This window comes from Labeo rohita, chromosome 6 (genome assembly GCF_022985175.1).
Source record: "Labeo rohita strain BAU-BD-2019 chromosome 6, IGBB_LRoh.1.0, whole genome shotgun sequence".
In the NCBI taxonomy this organism is placed as follows: Eukaryota; Metazoa; Chordata; class Actinopteri; order Cypriniformes; family Cyprinidae; genus Labeo; species Labeo rohita.
The window spans coordinates 9,989,004-10,007,933 of NC_066874.1; positions in this window are offsets into that span (position 1 = coordinate 9,989,004).

An 18,930-nucleotide genomic window follows, 5' to 3' on the forward strand; every position below is an offset into this window, starting at 1 on the left:
TAATTGATTATAAGAGGAGTTATGAGTGCTTAAGCACTAGCTAGACTGACTGTGCTCCTTTAGAGTGTGTTCTTTCACTGCATGATTCAGTCTAATAAAACACAATTTTCCAAAATTCAGGATATGGGGGCAGAAAATACATATTTATATAATTTCATATAGTTAATCAGTATCACACGAAGAGTGACGTTTTTTTTTTTTTTTTTTTTTTGCAAAAATCATAAATGTGATATTGATTTTATACAACTGTTCAATAAACTAGAAGTTAATATTAAGCTTATTTTTGCTCTATTTCAAAACAAACAAAACAAAACAAAACAAAACAAAAATCATTCCAAACACAGCCTTTTTTTTTTTTTTTTGCTACACAACATGATCTGGCTGGGGGACCCCCAAGAACTTTGATACAATTCGAACACTGACTAGGACTCTTCTTACAGCTGGCCTTCTGGCCAAACTGAGCAAATGTTGGAATGAGGGACTCGTCAGAGTAGAAGGAAAGCTCAACACAGCAAAATATAGAGATAGCCTTAATGAAAACCTAGTCCAGAGCATTCAGGACCTCAGACTGGGCAGAAGGTTCACCGTCCAACAGGACAATGACCCTAAGCACACAGCAAGAGTGGCTTGTAGACAACTCTGTGAAATGTTCTTGAGTGGCCCAGCCAGAGCCTTGGCTCGAACCCAAATTTCTGGAGAAAACTGAAAATGTCTGCCAGCCACCATCCAAGCTAACAGAGCTTGAAAGGTGAAGAAGTGAGGAGAAGAATGGCAGACAATTGCCAAATGCAGATGTGCAAAGCTTGTCGCATCATACCCAAAAAGACTTGAGGCTGTAAAGGTGCTTTAACTAAGTGCTATGTTAAGGGTATGAATACTTATTGCAGAGTTGTCACAAATCAGTTTTTCTTTTTGCTTTGTCATTATGGTGTATGGAGTGTAGAATGATGTGGAAAAAAGTTATTTAAAGCAGTTTAACATAAGGCTACAACATAAAACATGAAAAAAATGGGGACTACCACAGTATTCTACTTAGTAGAAATTGTTCAACCCTTAGTAGAAATTGCTCTACTTAGTAAAAATTGTTCTTGACCAGGTTAAGCTGAAAAGTGAACCAGACTTTATAAAAGCCTGAAGAAGACAAGTCTAACCTTAAAATCTGATTGCTTTTAATAGAAGTGTTGATCCAGGAACATGTCCTACTTTGGTAAATCACGTTAGGGCTGGGACAGATTTGTGTATGCTTGCTTTCATGCTCCAGAGTACATGCACATGCATCTCAGAGCAAGCTATAAAAAGCTATAAATCTTTATTTAACAGCATATGGAGTTCAAGACAGAGTGCCATGGCAGGCTCTTGAAGCCTGTGGCCAGTGAAGGAGAGCTGTGTAAGCTCAGACCCAGAGCTAGTGCAGATGAGCTGGGTAAAAGACCCTTAGAGGATGGGAGTGGGAGGTGATCAATACATTAGCGTAGGGAGAGGGCTGGAAACATGAAGTAAACCACATCTGACCTTGTTCACACTCACATTATAATGCTGAATGTCTGTACCATAACATTATACACATAAGGCAACTGTTTACAATGTAAGCATGGGCAGTGGATTAAAAGTGTTTCTGTACAATTTAAAAATAGTCACATTTTCTTTGTCATTTAGCGGTTACAAGACAATGGTGTCACACAGGTGACACAAAGGCCCTGTTTACAGCTTGTATTAACATCTGTTGAAGTTACAACTGTTCTTCTAATTTTTAATCTAAATCACTTCAATTTAAAATTGTGACATGCTTCCCACCAGATCTGGTTTCGTGGTCTGCTATCCAGTTGAGCTGCGAATATAATCCACACAACTATCAGTATTCATATCTGGTGAACACAGAATATTGTTCCACATGGTTTTGTCTCACTTTTAAGATTTACCTTAATTTGGCATGCACGAATAGTTAATATAATAACAAATGGGATTTGGGAAAATTGTGTTGTAAATATGAGTTATGTGCTGAAGATTAGCCACTAACAGCCTTATTCGCATAACAGCTTCTTTTAAAAAATATTGTATAGAGAAATATAAAGGTCAACATTATTTATGTCATAAAGTCTGTCAGGCCAAACTCACTGATACATTCCAGTGGGTTTGCCATGTTATTCTAACGAATAGACTTGTTCACAGGCTTTAATTTATATGTGGTCTATCATTCAAAAAAGCAATTCTTTAGCTAAACTTAATTTAGTTTCAAAATGGGTTTTCTTAAAGTGAAAGCTCATCCAAAAATGAAAATTCTGTCATCATTTATTCAAGTTCTCAAGTTTTCTCAAGATGTTTTTTTTTTCTTCTAAAGAAAGAAACACATTTAACTTTGGAGCAACATGAGAGTGAGTAAATGATGACAGAATTTTCATTTCTGGGCAAACTATCTCTAGTAAACTCAACTCAAATATTGTTTGCTTTGAAACCTCACTACATAATAAAAGTTTCAATTAAGCCTTTAACTGTCACCGTTTGCCTAAGTTTATTCACCATATTACAAATAAATCCTAATCTAATCATAATAAACTATACATCGTTGGAAAGGTCTAAGACTCCTAAATAGATATTTTACCATATTTTTGTGTTACAAATTATGTAGGAAAAGTAATAGATTAATATATGTCAAGAGTGCAACCTAAAAACAAAAAAATCTACATCATAACATGAGTTCTGTCACAAAAGACTTTCTTCATTGTCTTTTTCCCTATCACGTTTTAGAAATAATAAGAAATTATATATCAGTTCAAAACTTAAAATCTCAAAATTCATCCTTTAAAAGGCATTTTAAAATCAGACATTGCATTACCATGGAAAATGTACTTTAAAATCATATTACAAAATGTTTTCATTCATGAAATATAAAGATTTAAGTCTGGATAGTGCATTTTTATGTCTGTGTTCAAAAATGGAAGTGAAAGGGTTAATAAAAGCAAACATAATTCATGTAGTTCCAATACAAATGTACTTAGTACACTTCAGTTTTTACAAATCAAAGTGGATTTAACCCAGTGAAATATTTTGACAAAATGTTCAAGAATTGAGTTAGCATTTGCATGAATGTTAACTCATTTTATTTAATGATTCACCTTAAAGGAGACCTATTATGCCCCTTTTTACAAGATGTAATATAAAGTGAAATCTCAGGTGTCCCCAAAATGTGTCTGTGAAGTTTCCGCTCAAAATACCCTACAGATAATTTATGATAGAATTTGGAAAATGCTTATTTTGAGTGGAAACAGTGCTGTTTTCGTGCATGTCTTTTTAAATGCAAATGAGCTGCTGCTCCCCGCCCCCTTTTCCAGAATAGAGCTGTGCCTTTACAGCACCTACCTCAAATATTCTGCCAAAAAACTGTTTGGTTTATAATAATCTTGTCTATCGCACTGAAATCATACGTTTTAAAGCCACATTAGTTAACATTTCTGATATATGGTTTTCTGAGCACACACATCCGAAGCACACGCACAGAAAGTGGCTGTCACACGGCATGTGAGTACCAAATTCATTTTTTGTTCTTTTTCATGTTTTCTGTGTTGGTAAATGCACTTAAAAAGGGAAAAAGTCAGATTTTCATGATATGTCACCTTTAAAATAAAAATGATCATTTACTCACCCTCATGTTGTTTGATTAAGTGTGTTATGCTAAATTTTAAGTTTTGACTGTTTTCTGCTACAACTAGATTGATTAGATTGATTTGCAACTTTTTTTTTACACCATCTGCCAGCAGTCTTGAGGAACAGTTTGTGGCGGGTCTAAGATGTGTAGAGAAGTGGAGAAACGTGATGAACAGAGGCAGGAAAGAGAAGGAAGGGTTGTTAAAGGTAATGAATCTATAGACATGTGCCTGACTGCTATTGTTGCCTGTAATTACAGCCATGTTCATCTGGCCTTGTCTCTCTCTCACGCTTTCTCTTTCTCCCACTGACAGACGATGTGATTTCTCTGTACTTTGTCACTGTAAATGCAAGCTCAGAGCCTTCTCTCATAGACACTAATATTAAAGAGAGAATATAACGCTAATTAAAATGGCAGTGGCACTCCAGTTTAAATCGGGGAGAGATAATCCTGGAGACCAGCAAGGGCTTTTCTGCTTTGTGCACACAGGATTTATGGGGTCTTCATGTCAGAAAGGAAGTTTTGGATGATCTCTCACTCTGTAATGAAACTGTACAATTCATTTGTCTGTTTCAGGTGGGAAAACCCTGAGGACTATATTTAACAGTGCTACTGATTCAGTCTAAAATAATATCAGGTTATGTGTGTCTTTACTAAACGGTGTAAGCGTTGTACGGTATGCATAAAAGAGTTTGTGTGAGTTCACTATTTATTTGGGGACAACTTTGTCCACAAAAGTAAGTATGATTGTCCTTGATTGGAAAAAAAAAAACATTCATACATAAAATGTTTTTTAACAGTAGTCTACGGCAGTTGTTAAATATGACAGTTATCTAGCTAGCATTCATGGACAGCATTCTCAAAATGTAATGGCAACTTTTACTTGATCAAAACTACAGAAAAAAAAAACAGTAATATTGTGAAATATTCAGTTTAAAATATATATTTTTTTCTATTTTAATATATTTTAAAATATAATTTATTCCTGTGATGCTGAGATGAATTTTCATCAGCCACTACTCCAGTATTCAGTGTCACATGATCCTCATTCACATGATTTATTAATTTTATTTTCAATGTTGGAAACAGTTGTGCTGCTTATTAATTTTTTAGGAACCTGTGATTCTTTTTTCAGGATTCTTTGATGAATAAAAAGTTAAAAAGAACACTATTTATTCAAAATTGAAATATTTTCTAACAATATAAGTCTCTGTTAATACTTTTTAAAATCAATCTAGCACATCCTTTAAATAGTTTCAAATTAAATTTAAATTATATTCTTTTTAACTTTTTATTTATTAAAGAAAAAAGTACTACAGGTTCCAACTAAATATTAAGCAGCACAGCTGTTTTCAACATTGATAATAAATCAGCATATTAAAATGAATTCTGATCTGAAGGATCATGTGACACTGAAGGCTGGAGTAATGATGCAGAAAATTTAGCTTTCCATCACAGGAATAAATTACATTTTAAAGTATATTCACATAGAAAACAGTTATTTTACATTGAAATAATAAAAAATTCACAATGTTACTGTTTTTTTTTTCTGTATTGTTGATCAAATAAACACAACCTTGATGAGCAAAAAATAAATAAATGAATAAATAAAAGAAAGAAAAAAAAAATATTAATAATAATAATGATAATAATCGTACAGATCCCAAACTTTTGAACAGCAGTGTATACTGTATAAAGACATATTCTGAAATATTACAAATCATTACAAATTGTTAATTATGATTAAATATTATTTGTAAATATAACAAATTATTACATATTACAAATATGTGTATTATAAATAATACACAAAAAGCCAACACTTTTTTGTATCATATCTGTCAGTACAATAAATTATATTATTATTAATTTCATGATTCATTTTCACGATTTTTAAAAGGAAACTTGAATGGTAATAATGATCTGTAAGACATCTGTAAATGTATTCATTTATTTATTATAAACATAAAGTTGTATTTATTTTGTGAAAATATGAATATTATAAATACACTGCCCAAAATTATAAACGCAGCACTTTTGTTTTTGCCCCCATTTTTCATGAGCTGAACTGAGAGATCTAAGACTTTTTCTATGTACACAAAAGGCCTATTTCTCTCAAATATTGTTCACAAATCTGTCTAAATCTGTGTTAGTGAGCACTGCTCCTTTGCCGAGATAATCCATCTACCTCACAGGTGTGGCATATCGAGATGCTGATTAGACAGCATGATTATTGCACAGGTCTGCCTTAGGCTGGCCACAATAAAAGGACAGATGGCAGACAGCGTGTATGGCATCGTGTGGGTGAGCGGTTTGCTGATGTCAACGTTGTGGATCGAGTGGGCCATTGTGGCGGTGGGGTTATTGTATGGGCAGGCGTATGTTATGGACAACAAACACAGGTGCATTTTATTGATGGCATTTTGAATGCACAGAGATATTGTGATGAGATCCTGAGGCCCATTGTTGTGCCATTTATCCACGACCATCACCTCATGTCAGCATGATAATGCACAGCCCCATTTTGCAAGGATCTGTACACAATTCCTGGAAGCTGAAAACATCCCAGTTCTTGCATGGCCAGCATACTCACCGGACATATCACCCATTGAGCATGTTTGGGATGCTTTGGATAGACGTATACGGCAGTGTGTTCCAGTTCCTGCCAATATCCAGCAACTTCGCACAGCCATTGAAGAGGAGTGGACCAACATTCCACAGGCCAAAATCAACAACCTGATCAACTTTATGCGAATGAGATGTGTTGCACTGTGTGAGGCAAATGGTGGTCACACCAGATACTGACTGGTTTTCGGACCCCCCCAATACATAAAACTGCACATTTTAGAGAGGCCTTTTATTGTGGCCAGCCTAAGGCACACCTGTGCAATAATCATGCTGTCTAATCAGCATCTTGATATGCCACACCTGTGAGGTAGATGGATTATCTCGGCGAAGGAGAAATGCTCACTAACACAGATTTAGACAGATTTGTGAACAATATTTGAGATAAGTAGGCCTTTTGTGTACATACGAAAAGTCTTAGATCTTTGAGTTCAGCTCATGAAAAATGGGGGCAAAATTTTTTTGTCAGTGTATGTAGAAATGTTAACTGGAAAAAAGCAATAAGGCAATGCTTCATTTTTTTTTTTTTTTGGTATTTTATCTATCAGTAAAATTTGTATCCGTGGTGCTTGTGGCGCTGTGTATCCCTGATAAAAGGGAGCAAGCTGAAGGAGAAAGAGATCTATCAGTAAAATTTGTGATTAATAATTTCCAACCAGTGTTTAGAAAGAAAAATAAATGGTTGAATGTTCTGTGGGAAGTCAGTAAATTTATAACACTGTTAAACATATACTGTAAAAATACAAATATTATAAATATTTAGAAAATATTATCTGGAAGAAAGGCAACACATTATCTTTTTTTGTATCTTATGTGTCAGTAAAACAAATTTGTGATTTCATGATTTCCAACCAATGTTTAGGAGCAAAATGAAATGGTTATAATGATCTGTAAAACTCTGTAAATGTATTTATTTATTTATTATTATTATTAATTATTATTATTATTATTTACTTTTTTTTTTTTTACATGGACCACCTAGCACACTGCTAGTTAGGTAGAAGTGTGTGTGTGAATGTTCCAGTGTAACACTCTCAATAGCCCTAGTTCTCCGTAGCTCAAGAACTGTCACAGAGAGAGGATTGTTACTGGAGACGGTGGTCTGTGTGAGCGTCAGTCCAGTCGGAAAGGTGTTTGGAATCTGTCAGTAATAGCAACAGTATGTATTTCCACATGCTGATCACAAAAAGAGCGAGAGGCAGAATTCTCTCTTACATATGGTGGCAACGCACCTGCTAGCAATTACTACAGCAGAGAAGAAACGTGTGGTGTAGAGCAGAGTAGCGGTGGCCTCTCTCTCTCTCTTTCTCTCTCACTCAGCACAGCCCCAGGCACACTAATTAATGCCCAGAAACCTGAAGAGCTGTCAGGATCAATCTGAACCTTATACACTGCAAACTAGAACCAGCTATTTGTTTGCGCTGCAAACGCTCACCCAGTACCTTACACAGGCATCTGATGCTGTTTATTAATGCATGTGTGCCGATCAAACTAGGTTCTTTAATTAAACACACACTCTTGACCTCTGTTTTTGAGATTTAAGGTGTGAATTTAAATGTTTTTGTATATCAAGAGATTGATTTAGGACTTCAAAAATGAAGACTGAAAATTTATTTGAAACAATGCATTAAGAAACAGACTTTTATTTGCACGCAAATAAAAAAAAGGCATTCGCTAAATGTTCTGTTATTAAAATAATCTGGTAAATCTCATTATTCAAGAGTTTTATTTAACTGTTTAGCTGGTGGAAAAATGCAAAACGGCTTTTTTGCCAAGGGTGCAGCTCAAATGAGTGTCGTTTTTTCGAGGTTGAGCGAGCAGACGAGAGGACTACAGATTAAAAATTACAAATGAATGATTTTTAAATAATGCTTTTGGAAAAAGTGGATTGTTCTGACTGGCAATACAGGATTGCAAATTGGTAACAAATGAGTTTTAGAGGGATTTAAGGTGTTTGGAGGGAAGAACCCTTGCATTCATTAAAGAAAGATCCAGGTTGTTGTAGCATTTGTAGGCCAGTCTGCTGTAGAAGTGTAATGGCAGATCTTGGATCAGCTTCTGCAGGTGTTCTCACAAGCTTTAATGGTAAATTTATTTTTTTTTGCTAATTGAATATGTGGTGTCAGCTGACGTGTGGTAGTCATGTGGATGATTTAAGTTTATCCCAGTATTTTTTTAAGTGTCAATAGAAATTAAAATAAATAAATAAATAAATAAATACATTTTTGGAACCAAAAAAAAAAAAAAAAAAAAAAAAAAAAATATATATATATATATATATATATTAATAATTACATAATATACTATTACTTTAAGTCATAAAATAATTTTTGTTAAATATAATATTACATTTTTTCCATGCCTGTCAAGAAACAAAGCCAGTTTCAAGAATAGAACAGAACAGAATTTTAATAATTTCTTTAGTCTGTTTCTGTCAGGAAACTAGTGTATAAAAAATATTTGGAAATAAACAGTATTTATGTATGTATGTATTTATTTATTCGTTCAATTCGTTGCCTAGGGCCATGTCCACACTAATTCGCTTTCGTTTGAAAACGCATCTTTTTCTCTCCGTTTTGGCCTTCCCTCCACACTGAGAGCTTTTTGAAAACGCTATCCAAAGTGGATACATTTGAACATGCTTTGAAATGTTTAGTCATGTGATGCGTATTGTACCAATAGATATTTATGTTTATTCCGGCAATCGTGTCTGTTATGTGCTATTCACTTTCACACTGCTGCTAAAGATATTTACATTGTACACTCTTCCTATTACAGTCCTAAAAAGATGACAGAAAATGTACTCACGGTTGCTGTCTTGACTCTTGCGGCAAAACGTGAGGGTAGCTGCTTTTTAGATCAAACATGAGTGAGCGCGACATGGACACGTCAGTGAATGATGAGATATTTCTGTAAATAAAATTATCCTGCCAATCTGAATTTCCAAACATTTTCCTGCGTTTCACGAGAAACATTTGGAAAACGATTGAAAACACCAGTGTGGACGGAGAGCGTTTTAAAACGAAAACTACTAGACATAGCCTTAGAATTATAAGGTTCTATCTGCAGTCTGAGCACTTTTGAGATATTGAGCTTCAAAGTTTTTGCGTTCCATATACTTCTGTAGATTTTTGTTTTCTAAAAAAACAAATGGCCCAAATTTATACAGATGAGATACAGAAGTCTTTTCTCCTCTTTTTCCTCCTCCTACACCATTTGACCTGCAGTGGCTGAATGCTAATTCTTCAAATGTTTGTTTTCTTCTCATTATCTCCACCCCATCACTTTTTTTTTCTATTGTTGACACAGCAGCATTTTATCGGCACTACTGTCTGTGCAGCTGACCAGCCAACAGCAGCAGCGCTACCACCGTGGGCCATTAATAATGCCAGGGCCCGTCTGTTTTGTACCAGCGACTGGATGGAGGGAGGGAGAAGAGATGGTGATCAAGCCTTTACTTGAAAGGGTTTGCACTGACAGTATCATGAGTGTGTGTATGTGTGTGTGTGTGATAGTACTGGGTGGTAATGAGGGGCACATATGGGACAGGGAGCTGGCCCTCGTTAACCAGTCTGAAAGAGGATACATCCTGTCATGGGCACCAGGCACCAGGAGCACCAGACGGGGCATAAACACACACATTTGTGCATGCATACACACACAAATGCACACGCACTCTCTTGACATTGGCAGCAATATTTCTTAAAGAACATACATGAATATCAGTGAAAAAAATGATTGTTGGTTTAAAAGTCTTTGGTTTCAGTTACATCTACACTATGTAACTTTTGGCCCTCTTGCGGTTGAGGCATAAAGCTTTTTTTTATGGATTAAACATTGTTTTAGTATTTACGTTAGCTGTGCGAATCTAATGGTTTGAAGTGCATAGTTATAGATAATTGGTCATCAGTGTGAATGTTTACTTTATTAGGACAGTGTAAAATAGCACTGGAAGTGAGGTGTAAGAGATTGAGGGGGCGTGACTGGGAAAAGTCCCCAAGCCGGGATTTGAACTTGAGACACCCTGTAGCGCACGGCACTGCCCACAAGGCTATCAGCATTGACATTGAAGCTGTTTTTATTTTGTGTCGTGACTTTCGTGATAATGGTGATGGAATGTAAACACACAATTTACGTGCCTCAAAGAGCATGGAAATCTGACTAAATCTCATGTGACAACTTGCAGTGTTACATTTCATTGAGGATGAGAAAAGAACACAAAGCTGCAGACAACTACAGGGAAATGGCATTATCGTTGTTTTCCATGTTTGTGGACAGTGTTGCCAAGTCCGCCGTTTTCATGTCTGTGGGTTGAAGCAACTCCAGTAATGTCATATTTAGCCCCTGGAATGCAAATTTTACCAGGGGAACCCCATTAAAAATGTGTATTTTACCAGGTGAAAGTGATTTTTACTGGGGGATCCTCCCTCGAAACGCATTTGGGCTAATTTTGAGTATCAACTGGGTGGGGTTTGTTCTGAAAACCTGGCAACCCTGTTTGTGTAAATATTTTTACATGGCTTTTTAAAAATGCCGGGTAGGCGGTGTTACGTATGTGTTTGGCCAATCTGAGTACATTCTGTACATTCATGGTAGTTCCTATACAAATGTTTTAGACCCTACTCTGAAGTAGGAGCTAATTTATTTCCCCCAAACGGAGTTCTTAGAACTAAATACATTCCTAGTTCCTGTGGTGCAAACACAAAAAGTCAGAACTTTCGGCAGTAGCTCTAGGAACTATGATTTCGTAGACAGAACTAGGCAGTATGATGGTTTTTAGAGAACCAATTTCCCCCTCTGGCCGTTTTCCTGGTTGCATTCGCACCTGCAACAGGAACTCTGAAGCAGCTGAGAGTGATGTCTCTATTCGCAGCATTTACAAATATCAACAACCAGTGATTGCAGGATGCCATGATCAGAGATGTTTTTAGATTTAGTTTTTTGAATTTTTTGCCTTTATTGTTATAGGACAGTGTAGATAAGACAGGAAGCGAGGTGGGAGAGAGAGAGTGGGCGGGATCGGGAAAGATCCTCAAACTGGGATTCAAACTTGGGACGCCAATGCGTTTGGCCAATCAGAGTACACTTAGAAGTTCTATTAGTTCCTATAAAACTGTTTTAGACCCTCTTCTGAAATAGGAGCTAGTTTAGTTCCCCCAAATGGAGATCCTAAAACTAAATACGTTCCTAGTTCCTGTAATGTGAACACGCCAGAAAGTGAGAATTTCCGCCAATGGTTCTAGGAACTATGAAAAAGTTCCTCTGGTGCAAAAGCCCCTATTGTTACTAAATGCACAGCAAATGAGACGCTATGCAAACTGTGTTTTATGGACACGGTCACTTTAAGTAATCATTTATGTTTCTCATAAATCTTTGACTGCATTATAATGATTCCATAATTTGGATTATGATTCTGTAGACTGCGTAGGTGGACGCGTTCAAGGAGTTAAATTTTCTTTTACACTACTAAAATTAATGAAATTACTTGATGATAAGTTCATTTTGAAAGATGAGATATATAGGAAATAAGGAACGGTTCAGACAGCATAAATATGCTTTCCATTGGGACGACAGAAGTCTGGTTTTGTGTTGTGTCATGTGAACCGCAGCAGCGTGTGTACAGTCTGCTCTGGTCCAGAGAGATGACAGCATGAAGCAGATCATATGCGCAAATTGGCGTGGACCACAAAACATATCAGACCCATTTGAATTCTACACAGAATGCTAGATTTTATAGCAATATGAATGAGATTTGGAGGAGAAATGGTTAGACAAACAACACTGACAAGTAGAAGAGATAACACACTTTTTAAACTACATCTTCAGCATGATTATGATCACCGTTTTGCTTTAGTAACAGTTTCGTATTGAATCTAGAGGGGTAATCTATTAGACTGTGTCTGTCATATGCTGTCAGATGCGGCTTTACCGAGCTCAATGGCTTTGGCTCAGGCTGTGATATAAACAAAACGCTACTGGCTATTTTTTTTTAAAAAAAGGGGCAAGGCTCTTTGATATGTCCCGCCCTGTCTTCCTGTTCCAATGAAAATACATCAATCCGGATTAAGCTGATTGTTTCAAAGCACAGACTGAAAGTTAGTTTTACAATATATTCGCTCTAATGTTGTTAATTTTGAGCAAAAAAAGTAACAGTGTAGTTTTAAATGTGTACATATTCATTTGAAAACAAACGGACAATCATATAGAGAACGCAACGTTGAGATGCTACCTGTTTGGGCCGGTGGAGCCCAGCTGGCACGGTGCCCCTCACTGTGGCGCCCAGTACAGAGGACAAGAGTGCAGGCCACTCTCTTTCACAGAGAGCCCTTACCAGCTGTCACCACAGCCCCGACAACAGCGCCTGTCACTCAACCCCTCTGGGATTTCTGCAGTCAGAGAGAGAGAGTTACAGAATCTGTCCTGGGCTCCCTCTCTCTTTTGTTTGTGGACAGTAAAATGGATTATGTTGCCAGGTTGAAGCTCCTTTGGGGACCTCTGTGTGGATGGAGTAAGGAGCTTGGCTGTGTTGCAGAGATGCTATTGCTGTCACTCCTTCTCTATCTCTTTCTCTCTCTCTCTCTGTACCCTTTTCACCCGCCATGAGAATGTGCTAAAACACTGCTCGGAGAATAAAGGGGGAAGGAGAGTAGGGAGAACTGACAGTGAGTCTGTCTGAATCTCTCCCATGGCTGTCAGTGGCCTTTTGAAAGCAGCTGATGACACTTTCTCTGTAGCACAGCTGCCTGGGTCTAGGCCGCAGACAGCGTCTACTGCTGTTGTGTCTCTCAGACTGGTAGTCACACTGCTAGAGAACTGAGTTGACACTATAGGACTAATTACCCTTATTGGCAGATTTGTCATTTAAAGGTATAGTTTAACTAAAAAACCTTCTTGTTTCAAACCTGTATGCATTGAAACCCAGGCTCATTGGAAATATGTGCTTTTGGAGAAATTATTTTACATCGCTTCTCGCATGTTTCACGACACTTGGAAAGTATCCATTAAGTGGCGCTAAAAGCGTGTTCAGTTTTATTCGAAAGAGATTAATCTGGCAGTGTTTGTTTACTTTTTTTTGTACGGATTCTGTTAGTTTGAAAATGAAATTTCTGGTGGGTGGCACTACAGGCCCTAACTGACCTGAAACTAAATTGAAGACCAAACTGGTGTGACGTCATTTAGAAGAAAATCAGGCCAAAATGAAGTTTGTTTGAAGTTCATTTCGGGAACCAAAACAGCTTTGAAACACCTTGCCAAAGCGAACTTTCTTAAAAAGTTCTGCTTTATAGTAGAAACTTAGACACTTTTTTTTCATGTTTAATGCTGTAAAGCTGCTTTATTAAAGCAATATGTTGTACAAAGTGCTATATATAGTAAAAAAAAATGTGTGCTGAATTGCAGAGCTTGTGCAAACAAATGCACCTTGCTATTATCAGATGCTTTCTGAATTGCTATTTTCTCATTATTGTTTGATGGACTTTTTGTGTTTATTTTGTTTTGAGAGGAAAGTGCAGAGATATATTTCTGTTTATATCTGAACACCACTCCCAGCAATGTGGGTGGCCTTGCTATTAAAAAAAATAATAATTTTGGTGTGAGGTATAGGGGGCCTTAAAAACATGTTCAGTTTTATCCAAAACAGAGAAGCAATATGACAACATTTAATTATGTCGGGTTTTGCACACATTGCGGCAGTTTGGAAGGGAAAAGTTTGGTGAGTGGTGCTAAAAGGTTTATGCTCTACACTGTAAAAAACAATTTGTTGAGTCAGCTTAAAATAATTTGTTACTGGCTGCCTTAACATTTTAAGTACAGTTAACTCAAAAAACATTTATTCAACTTGAAATGTTAAGTACTAAATGACAACTTAGATACTTGAGTTGGTTCAACTTTAAGGCAGCTAGGTTACTTACCTTGCTTTTAAGTTTAACAAACACAAATATCTAAGTTATCACTTAGTACAACTTAACATTTCAAGTTGACTAAACTTATTTGAGTTGACTGAACTTAAAATTTTAAGGCAGCAGGGTAACAAATTATTTTAAGCTGACTCAACAAACTGTGCTTTTTGTTTTTTTACAGTGTATTGCATTTTAAAATAATGTACCACCTACACTAAACACTAAATGATACTGTCTACAAAAGCAAATGTCCTTTAGCTTGTTTCTACAAGTCTATGTGCTCTTTCATCTTGAGTCATGGCTCACTGGACTCATATCTGAAAGCTTCACACCATAAGTGGTGCTGTACCAGGTGAGCTATCAAGCAAGTTTACTACAACAAAAAAGCCATACATATAGAGCTGGTTAATATAAAAATGCATTCAAATCATGTGTTATGATAAAAGATCTTTGAGGTCATAACTTTGTATTTTGCAAATAACCACACAGAAAAAATAAGTGTTTATTAATCAGTAATCTGCCCCCATTATCTTGTGTGGAAAGGAATAAATGTTGTTGCCACTTCAGCTGGAACCTGAAATTAACTGTAGGTATGTACTTGCAAAAATGTAGATAGAGGTATGTATTTCCAATGAGTCTAGGTTGTCTTTTTTGTGGATGTGGATATTTTGAAAAATGTGCTTTTTTTTGTCTATGAAAGTTAACAGGATCTGATGTTGTTTTGGGCCCCAACAAAACAGCTAAAACATTCTTTAAAATGATCTTCTTTTCTCTTCTGCAAAAGAAAGAACAACATGATTACAGGATTTTTATTTCTAATTAATTGTCAAACTCAAGCACCTGAAATAAAATCCAACCTGGAGAGTAAATCTTGCCCATAGGGGTCAGTAGCACCTCATCAAATTATAAAATATTTACATGGCAGGACAATTTGTAGACAAGGAGATGCACAAATACACATACATCACATTGAATATGTTTCAGTTAACTGTAATATAAAGAATCCTAATTTGTACCCCAAAAGTCTGCATGCTGGCTTATGTGTGTGTGGGGGGAACTGGCTGATTAGTGGTGTTTTGTGAATATGACTCGTCCTCTCTGGAAAATCACCTACCCCAGCACCCCCCCTCCGGTGTCCCTCATGCTCGGCCCCGGCAGGAGACGCAGGCCTCCAGCCAAATCACTGCCACATGCAAATGAGCCCTGTCCATTCAGGCTGAAATTCAGAGACAGAGGAGCGTATGGCCGACCAGCGGGACCACCCCTCCCCCACCAATGTCACCCGCTCTGCGTACACTTGCGCTCATAAACACACATAGTACAGTGCTACTCAGATTCTTCACTAACAAACACACCCCATACACATTATGGAAAGAGACACACAAAACCCCTATGAGATTCAACATAATACAAAAATCAACTGTTAAAAAATTTAAGAATGTGTTTCCTCACTAAGTAAATCTACATGAGAAAGTCTGTGAATAAAGGAATTAACATGGAAATAATTAGATCATTTAAAAATATATAAAAATAAAAATGTGTATTTCTATTCATTTAAATTCTAAAAATGAGGAGGAAAAAGGCATTCAGTTTTATTATTCTATTTTGATTAATAAACCTTTATTTCTGCGTAAAGCTCATTTTCTCAGTTTGTTGAATCTTTGTAGAAATGTTCAGTACTGGTTGTCTTGCTTTGTTCTCTTTCTGAGAGGTGAATTAAATTTCCCTCCCGCAGACAGAAATAAAAACGAAAAGCTATTCCTGCCTGAGAAGGTATCACTCCAAACATTCAATTATCTCTGTTTAAATGTTTAAAAAGCAGCTATCCTCATTATTATGATGCCACGGTAAACAAACACAATTATAGAGCTGTCACTCTTTGTCGCAAAAGAACTCCAATGTTAATATTTGATCTCAGATTAACAGTAGTGATACATTATCAAGCTGATGCTGCATAACATGAGGTTTTTACATTAAATTTAAAATTCATTTTCTTTTAAATTAATTAATGATGAAAGATAATAATAATAATAATAATAATCAAATAAAAAGGCATAAATCTTGATTTTATCATGTTGATTTGTTTAAATTTGTATTAATTATTTAGTACTAACTAAACGTCTACAAACGATTATTATCTGAACAACGGGAACGTCTTTGAAGTTGAAGATTTCTCTCAGAGAGTTCTAGTTCTCCTTCATACGGAGGAAACCTTTTTGAATTACGTGACTATTCTGCTTTTCAAACGATGTCATCAAAGACTCTTTAAAGTTCCTTTAATCAAAACATGCAAAACTGTTCTCTATATCACATTCAGGAACAGTGTATGCGGTTGTGCTTTCACCTCATTTTTCTTTTCTTTTTTTTTTTGTTACACAATGTAATTTGTAATAAAAAGCAAACATAAAGGAAAAATAAAAAGATAAATAAACCCTTTCATAATGATTATTTTAGAAAACCAATTTTATTAAAATTCTCTGAAAGATGAGTTGGAGTTATTATTTCATCCAAAGCAAAACACTGTAAGAGCATGAAAAATAATGGAAAAACAAAAAATGTGTTTTCTGAAGTCTTACTGATGTGAGAAGATTGCCCCTACAGGGACAGGACGGTAGATCCCATCACACAGTTATAGCGTTGATATGTCTATTAAACCTGTTGTCAACTTGTTTCTTTTCCTTAGCTCAGCTTTGTAGCATTTTGATATAGAGGCTTGTCAGAATAAAATGATATATTAATCTGGTGTAAACACAGACCTCACAGATAATACATTTCCTTGAGGTCAAGGCCCATGTGCTGTGTCTAGGTGGATTACACACTTGACCTTAAACTCTGACCTTTAGCCTTAGAGGATCCAGTCTCTCTCTCTCTCTGTATCTTAACCGTATGTAGGTGATGAAACTCAGCTGATGTCTGACCAGACTACCTTAAAGGAAAAAAAATCCAGAGAATGACATAGAGAGATGGATGAAGAGAGAGAGAAAAGCCATAACAAGAAAAAGCAGACATGTGAAGGGAAGAAAATATTGCTTCTGGACATATTTGTCTTAAACCAATGAGAAAACAGTGTCTCACCTTTGCGGTGCACAGGTCACACACTGCCTCAGGCTGACTCAGCATCTGGGAGACACTTACTCAGAGAGAGAAACAGAGATACGCACAGAGAAATCCTTAACAGTTGCGCGCAAAAGGGCTCGGGAGGCTTCTTTACGAGCCACTGTGAGTCAGCCAGGTCTGGCTGTTTGCGTCTCTCTCTAACAGGCTGTGATAGGTGAGCACGAGAGCACACGGCCATTGTCATGGCCACTGTTCCTCCATCTCGTCTTTTAAAAGCCGGGTGAATGGCTCAGATTCAGACATACCTCCACTCTCCCGCCTTCATTAGCACATCTGTATGGCCGATCGGGGGACGAGACAGGCCCAGGGCTTGAAAGGAAAGAGCCGCCGACAATGGGAAGGGCTGACGGTTATAGAAAAGAGGGAGCCGTTTGAGTGCCAATGAATAGACATGAGTAAGAGACGGAGAGAAAAGGGGGAGAAAAAAGCGAGTGAGGGTGAAAGGGAGAGAGAAGGGTCCGATTAATTATTGCAAGGCTGCTAGGTGCCGATCTCGCTTCTCACTCCAGTGGCTCGGCGCGGGGCTCTTGCCTCCGGCCGTGTCGGCGGGCCTCATTAGCCGGCCTCTCGGGACCTGACAGAAATTGTTAGCTGGATGTGATGGCCGACTCCGTCAGCCCCAGACGTCCCCCTCCCCCCGCGTTCCCCCCACCCTCGCCCCTCGTCCGGACAGGAGAGAGGATTCCCTCAACCAGCGAAAAAGAGGCCTAACAAGGCCGCCTGTACAACACCTGTAATCAAACCGCTCCAAAAAGCGCCCAGGGAGACCGGCAGGGTGGGCGTCTGATTGGAGGGCAGAGCGGCTGAAAGCTAAGGCCGATCCATAATTGATGTGTGTGCACAATTACGGGCCTCCAGACATGGGCAAAGTGTTGCACAAGAGCGCCTCAAGGATTGTTGAATTTTATCTGCCGTTGCATAAAATCAAGGTTTTCTGCGATCCAGAGATGTGTTGTATAAGAAATCTGGCTGATCTCCATGAGCGAACGCCTCGCTCGGATAGTTATGCATGAAACTGCGTCTGCGCCCCATCTTTGATTTCTTCTTCTTTTTTTTTTATCTCGTTCACTTACAATTCATTAGCCTGCGTATGTTTGCGGCACTAATTTGGTCCCGGGTTTTTATCTGGGGTGTTCATTTGATTTTCTCGCTTGCTGCTTTTGGCAGAGTTTATTTGCCTGGATGTCCCAAGAGGGGACCGTCATCTAGGAAATCGGAGGGTATTCATGCTTTGAAACAAACAGCAGAGACAAACTTCACCTCTGATGCTGCGAACAACGTTCGCTAGATGCTCAGTGTCTTTTCCACATCCTATAGTGTCTTGGTAACTGTAAATACGTAAAGAGACGTACCTCACGTGCACAAACACATCAGCGCTTTGATATGACAGCGCTGTGTAGCCGCACTGCATGTCCATAAGGGATAAATCTGTACACGGGTTACACACCTCCATATATCAGTATTGAGAGCGGCGTGACACAGTGTACACTAAATCCTCCAGGAGAGGGACAGAGGAGCTGAGAAATGGAGAACGTGGGGAAAAAGCACACTGAGCTCAGGGGGATAATGACTGCTCTGAGGAACGCAACAACTCACTGACATTTACAAATAACAGAGCTGAGACTCTTTTGTCCCACAGCTATGAGC